Source organism: Trichosurus vulpecula, chromosome 5 (assembly GCF_011100635.1).
Source record: "Trichosurus vulpecula isolate mTriVul1 chromosome 5, mTriVul1.pri, whole genome shotgun sequence".
Classification (NCBI taxonomy): Eukaryota; Metazoa; Chordata; class Mammalia; order Diprotodontia; family Phalangeridae; genus Trichosurus; species Trichosurus vulpecula.
In genome coordinates this window covers 47,484,513-47,492,160 of record NC_050577.1, presented here as the reverse complement: position 1 = coordinate 47,492,160, position 7,648 = coordinate 47,484,513, and positions in this window count along the sequence as shown.

Here is a 7,648-nt window from a genome sequence, read left to right as displayed (position 1 = left end):
AGTCATGGAAGGAACATTGTGTAATTTCATGATGTGCCTAATGCTCTGTTCACATCACTCCCCTGCTAAGGAATTTTCAGAGATAACCCAGTTAGCTTTTAACCCTCTATTTTATCTTATCATGTGGGTTACTTCAGATATGCCATCAACCCACTTGACCAGCTCTGCCACTACCTGCCCGTGTCCGACCTTTGGCAAGAAACTTAACCTCTCTGGCCAACAGTTTCCTCAGCTGTAAAATTAGCCATCTGCCACTTTGTCAATTGGGTTGTGGGATGGAGAAGGAATGGGGTTAGAGGAACATCAAAGGAGAAAAGGGAAGGGGAAAATTAAACTGAAAGAGGGACATTTGGAGTAAATTCCCCATGTAAGGCTGAAACAAAGGAAAGGAGACAGGACTAGGGTCAGGAGGCCCATCCTTTGTTCTCTTTCCTGCCTTTCATCCCACAGTGAGTTAAGCCAATTATCACTATCTGTGGCCCCTATTGTAATTATGTTTGGATTTTTAAAAATCATTTAAAGGCTTTTATATGTGTGCTTTTGTGGGTTTCTTTTTTCAAGGTTTTTTTTTTAAATTTTCATTTCATTTCTGAGTAACTAAACTCAGGAAAAGTAGAGATATTTCTATTCCCAATGACTCGTGTAAAGAGATCTTTCTGAAAAAAAGCAGGGGATGATGCAGGCTTTTTTTTTGGTCCAGATAGATCCAGAAAGCCTTTCAGGAAATTAGAGTCAGACATATCTATATCTATATCTATATCTATATCTATATCTATATCTATATCTATCTATCTATCTATCTATCTATATATATATATATGTATGTATAAATATTAAAAGGAAGAAATCCACACAACAGGTAAGCGAGTGCTCAATGCCTTAAGGCCCTGGGCTTGTTCTTACGTCAAGAGACTGCCCTCACTTCTCTGGGTCTTTGGATATCCTTTTATTTAAGCTAATAATGAAACTAAACAGGTGAGCAGAGGAGTTTGAGTCAGAACAACTTGAATTCAAATCCAGCCTCAGATGCTTACTAGCTGTGTGACCCTGGGCAAGTCACTTAACCTTGATTGCTTCAAAAATAATTACTCTGTTTGGTCCCAGAGGACAGAACCAGAAACAATGAGAAGACATTGTAAAGGGGCAGGAAAAAAGCTTCATAACAATCAGAACTTTCCAAAAATGGAATGAGAAGCCTGGAGAAGTGCTGGGTCTCCGGAGCTCTTAGAGCAGATTGAATGAACGCTTGCCAGGTATGTTGTAGGGAGATTCTGTTTGGATTTAAGTGGAACTAGATGGCTGCTGAGGTTCCTTAAACTCTCAAATTCTTTGATTCAGAGCATAGTTCAGGGTATGAACCTGTTCCAAAAAAAGGAAATTAGGTCAGGCTGGAATGACCTGGCTCCCTATTTCCTTTCTAGATGTTCAAAAATCATCCCTTTAATAATCTGCTCAGGCCTTTCTCCAGGAGCCAAAGTCAAGCTCATTAGAGTTGCCTTTTTAGAAAATCAGAACACATGTGCTTCTCCTGTCCTAAAGTGCCCTTCCTGCTTGGGACCAGCAGGGAAACTTTGACCTGCTCAGTTTCCTACCCTGACCACTTGGCCCTTCTTTGGGCAGTAGGGTGGTCCCCTGCTCCTCCAGGCCTCATCATATAGTGCCAGGATGTGGTATGGAGACCCCAATGGCTTCAAGTTACTCAAGACTGCAGTTCAAAACACCCCATTCACCAGTCTCAGCCCCACCAGTAGCAGGTAATACAGGTATGTGCTACCATACCTGGCTTCATCCTCTATCTACAGAAAACCAAAAACCAAAACCAAATGAAGACTATAGACATTGCCTAATGGTTCGCCATTAGTTAAGGACAGAGCTCCTACCTTTTCCCCTTATTCTATGCATAGGCCTTCTGCTTGAAGATGAAGACAAAAAAAGCTACAAAGCAACAAGAAGTAGCAGGCAGATCCATTCCACTTATCAGGAGTATGTCCTAAGAGAAAGATAATGGTCTCAGAATGTATTATTAGAGACAGAGTTTTCTCTGTAGCATGGATTCATCCTGGACCAATTTCCTGGTGAACCACTATTTGCCTGGACCTCAAGACAACTCAGGAATAAAGAACCCTAGCACATAATCCTTATAGAGATGAAAATCACCTTCTGGATTTACTCTTATGAAAGAGAATTATCCCAAAAGAGCACACAATGCCCGGTAGTTTAAAATGTCCCAGTTACACTGCTTCTATTCCACCACAAGATCCCACATGGCCGATGTAGCTATGGAACACAGTGAATAGTATGTTGAGCCTAGGGTCAGAAAGACTTGGGTTCAAATCCAGCCTGGGTCACTTACCAGATGTATGTTCTTGGGCTTAATCTGTTTGCTTGAGTTTTCTTAACTATAAAATGGGGATAATAACAGTACCTTCCAGCTGGGGTTGTTGTAAGGATCAAATGAGATGATGTTTACAAAGCGCTTATTAGCACAGTGCCTGGCACATAGTAACCTAGTTCTTTTTATTATTGCTCCCTCGCTAGGTTTGTTTTCACCCCTCTGAATCTATAATGTCATAAAGGTTTGTTTATACCTCATTGCTTAACGATACAAGCTCTATATACAATCTTGGTCTTGGAAATGCCAACATACTCTTCTGGTGCAGCAACGATACCCGCTTCAGCCCACTTGCATAGTTTATCTCTGCTGCTTTCCCACTCTGCTCACAGAGTTTGCACACAATGTGGCTTAAATTTCATAGAAATAAGACTTTTAAAATTGAAATGCAATGCTCTTAACTGCATTTGAATCAGTGGTCACCATGTCAGCAGCAGCAAGTAACCTTAATCACAAAGGAAACCAAGCACCAAATGTAGATCAAATATCTAGCTTTATAATAGGCAGGAAGTGGAGTGATTTATTCATTTGGTTTTTTGGTGATGGGCAAAACCTGTGTTTATTGTTGTAGGTAAACAACAAGTACTTTTGAAAAAAAAATCAGCTGATTAGCAGAGGTGAAATGATATAGTGATGAAAGGAACATTAGAGATGATCTTATCCCACCCCTTCCACTTTACATGTAGGATTCAAGAGGGATAGATTCCGGTTTTGACTCTCTCCCTCATCTGTCTTATCACATGGTTGGTCAAATCACTTTATTGCTTTAGGTCCCCATTTACTCATCTGCAAAATGGGCAGAGGCTGTTAAATCCAAGCACAAAATGTTCTTTTCAGAAATAAAGGAAGATAAATTACTTGAAAGATATTTATTTATTGTTCTTGGCTGGGTTACACTGATTTAATAACTAATTTAATTCCTAAATTGATTCACAGATTTATTGTAATGTCAATCAAATTACCTTGGAAAAACTTTCTAGAACTAGGTGAAATAACAACAAAATTAATTTGGAAGAACAAAAAAGTCAACAATGCAAGGGAAAGGAGCTGGGAAAAAAAGATACAAAGAAGGCCTTGCATTACTGGATGTAAAACTATGTTATAAAGCAATAATTATCAAAAGTATTTGGTATGGGTTAAAAAATAGAAAAATCGATCAGTAGAGAAGACTAGGTAAGCAAGAGCCAGAAGGAACCAAACATGATAGATAGATAATAGATAGAGCATTTATTAAATACTTATTATGTGCCAGACACTGCTAAGCTCTAGGGATGCAAATACAAGGAAACAAGATAGTGCTTGCCCTCTAGGAATTTACATACATTCTAGCGGGAGAAGATAATACCTAACCAGGGGCTGGAAAAGGAGAGGGGAAGTGGCTTGTTGTGGAGATGACCAGGAAGTGGCATGAAAAAGGGGAGGAGATAAAATGAAAGCTCACTGAACAGAGCCTGATGTTTTATAAACAGAAGGATACAAATGACTGAGCTAAGGGTCCTTTCCGTGATAACAACTGCTGGAAAAATTAGAAAATAGTTTGGTGAAAATTAGATTTAGACCCAATTTATTTACCTTATACTGTGATAAGTGCCAAAAGGATATATGTATAGCTTAAATATAGTCAGAAAATAGAAGGAAATATCTTTCACAACTATGACAATTTTTGCTTACACAAAATTTAAATGTTTTTGCACAAACAAAACTAATGCATCTAGGATAAGAAGAAAAGCTACTGAAAATTTTTGCATCAGAGATCTCTGACAAAGTTCTCATCTAAGATAGATAAATACATATAGATGTCTAACAATATTAAATAGATGTGTTATAGCTATATGTGAATATATCCATATATCTGTAATTTCTATCTTAGTTCCCTCTGTGGGTATATGTATGTCTCTCTATATGTACATATATGTTTGTAAATGTATCCATCCATCTATCTATCTATCTATCTATCCACATATATACACATACATGCATATACACAGAGAATTAAGATAAATATATAAGAACAAGAACCATTCTTCAGTAGATAATTGGTTAAGATAATAGATACTGGAATTTTCAAAAGAACCACAAATAGCCATATGAATGAATATTTTAAATCACTAAAAATGAGAGAAATATAAATTAGAACAACTGCCTCATACCCATAAGATTGGAAAAGATAACAAAAAGCAAAAATGGTAAGTGTTGGAGGGGCTGTGGGAAGATAGACACTCTAATGCATTATTAGTAGAGTTATGAATTGATGTAATCCACTTGAATTGATGAAAGCCACTTGGAAGTGTGCTGGAAAAGGTCACTAAATTGTATATAGTCTTTGATGCAATAGTATAGGTATAATCCATACTACTAGGTACATACCACAAAGAGGTTAAATATAGAACGAAAGGTCCGATATATACAAAAATATTTGTAGTATCTCTTTTTTTTGGTATCAAAAAATAATCTAGAAATAAAGTGAATGCTTTTCAGTTGGGGGAATAGAAGAACAGATTGCAATATATGAATGCAATGCAATATTATTGTGCTCTAAGAAGACACTAATATGAAAACCCAGAGAAATTTGGGAAGTTTAGTATAAACTGCTGCAGTGAAATAAGTAGAACTGAGAGAACAATGACCACAGTGACAACCACAAAATTAAAAAAAAGAACATTAAAAGACATCAGCACTCTGATCATCACTGTTGCTAGCTTTGATTTCCAATCAGTGATAGTGAATCATGCCTCCTTTCTCTTGGTAGACAATGGGAACAAAATGAAGTGGATGCTGTCAGACATGGACAATTTGCCATTTTGTTTTGCTTAAACTTTATTACAGATGAGGACTCTACTAGAAAAAGTGACATAAATGAAAAAAGCGTCAATAAAATGTAAAATATTTCAAAACAAAATCAAAAGAATGAAAAAATAGAATGTGAAATATCTATTAGAAAAACAACTGACCTGGAAAATAGATCCAGGAGAGATAGTTTAAAAATTATTGGACTGCTTGAAAGCCATGATCAAAAATAGAGCCTGGACATCATCTTTCAAGAAATTATTGAGGAAAACTGCCCTGATCTTCTGGAAGCAGAAGGTAAAATAGAAATTGAGGGAGTCCCCTGATCACCTCCTGAAAGAGATTCCAAAAGGAAAACTCCTAGGAATATTATAGCCAAATTCCAGAGTTCCCAGATCAAGGAGAAAATATTGCAAGCAGCCAGAAAGAAACAATTCCAGTATTGTGGAAACACAATTGGGATAACACAAGATTTAGCAGCTTCTACATTGGAATATGATATTCCAAAGGTCAAAGGAGGTAGGATTAAAAGCAAGAATCACCTACCCAGCAAAACTGAATATAATCCTTCAGGGGGAAGAAATGAGAATTCAGTGAAATAGAGGACTTTCAAGCATTCTTGATGAAATGACCAGAGCTGAATAGAAATTTTAATTTCAAATGCAAGACTCAAGAGAAGCATGAAAAGGTAAACAGGAAGGAGACAACATAAGGGACTTATCAAAGTTGAACTGTTTACATTCCTATATGGAAAGATGATATATAGATTTGTAACTCATGAGACCTTTCTCAGTATTATGGTAGTTGGAGGGAATATATATATATAAGGCAGAGGGCACAGGGTGAGTTGAATATGAAGGGATGATATCTAACTAAAAAATAAAATTAAAGGGTGAGAGAGAAAAGTACTGGGAGAGGGAGAAAGGGAGGAGTAGAATGGGGTAAATTATCTCACATAAAAGAAGCAAGAAAAGTTTTTACAGTGGAAGGGAAGAGGGGGAAGGTGAGAAGGAATGAGTGAACCTTATTCTCATTGGATTTGGCTTAAGGAGGGAATAAGATACACACTCATTTGGGTATGGAAATCTCTTACCCTATAGCAAAGTAGGAATAGTGGGCAGGAGGGAATGATAGAAGGGAAGGCAGATTAGGGGAGGAGCTAATCAGAAGCAAACACTTTTGAAGAGGGACAGGATCAAAGGAGACATTAGGATAAATGGGGGGCAGGATGGAGGGAAATATAGTTAGTCTTTCACAACATGAGTATTATGGAAGTGTTTTACATGACTACACATATATAACCTATATCGAATAGCTTGGCTTCACAATGAGGGTGGGTAGAGAGGGAGGAAGGGGGAGAATTTGGAATTCAAAAGTTTTAAAAACAAAGGCTAAAAATTTTTTTTACATGCAACTGGGAAATAAGATATATAGGCAATGGGGTATAAAAATCTATCTTGCCCTACAGAAAAACAGAAGGGAAAGGGATATGAGCAAAAGGGTGGGTAATAGAAGGGAGGGCAGATTGGGGAAGGGGTAATCCAAATGCCATCTTGGGGTGGGGGAGGGGAGAGATGGGGAGAAAATTTGGAACTCAAAATCTTGTGGAAGTGAATCTTGAAAACTAAAAATAAATTAACAAAAAAGAAATGATGAGCAGGCAGATTTCAGGAAAATATACAAAGATTTAGATGAAGTGATGTTGAGCAAAGTGAGCAGAATCAGGAGAACATTATACACAGTAACAGCAAAGATGACCAATTTTGATAGAGTTAGCTCTTCTCAGCAATACAATAGCAATTCCAAGGCAATTCCAAAAGACTCATGATGGAAAATGCTATCCACATTCAGAGAAAGAACTATGGAGTCTGAATGCAGATTAAAGCATGCTATTTTCTCTCTTTTTTTCTTTTCTCATGGTTTTTCCCTTTTGTTCTGTTTCTTCCTTTACAACATGACTAACATAGAAACATGTTTAATATGATCATACATGTATAGCCTATATCAGATTGCTTGCCATCTTGGGCAGGGGGGAGGGAAGAGAGGGGGAAAATTTGGTACTCAAATTCTTATAAATGTGAATGTTGAATATTATAAATTAATTAATTTTTTTTTAAAAAAGGAAAAAAAAAGTTCTATGTGCTACCTGAAGGGCAGTTTTATTAGCAACTAAAGAGATAATTAAGACTTCCTGGAGGAGATGGCAAGTGAGTTGGGCTGTAAATCTTTGGTATGAGTTCAAGAGGCTATGAGAGAGATATAGGGAAGATACCAGACATAGTCAAGAACCTGAGCAAACGTATGCAAGCATGAGAGTGGGAATCTTGCACTTGCTTAGGGCCACTATTTCAAGGTGTCATCCTTGTATTTGTGAGTTCTGAATGAAGTCAGTCTGCTCATCTTCCCCCACCCCCAACAAGTCTCAACTACATTGAGTTGAGGCGGGTGGTTTCTCCCCCTAGTGAGATG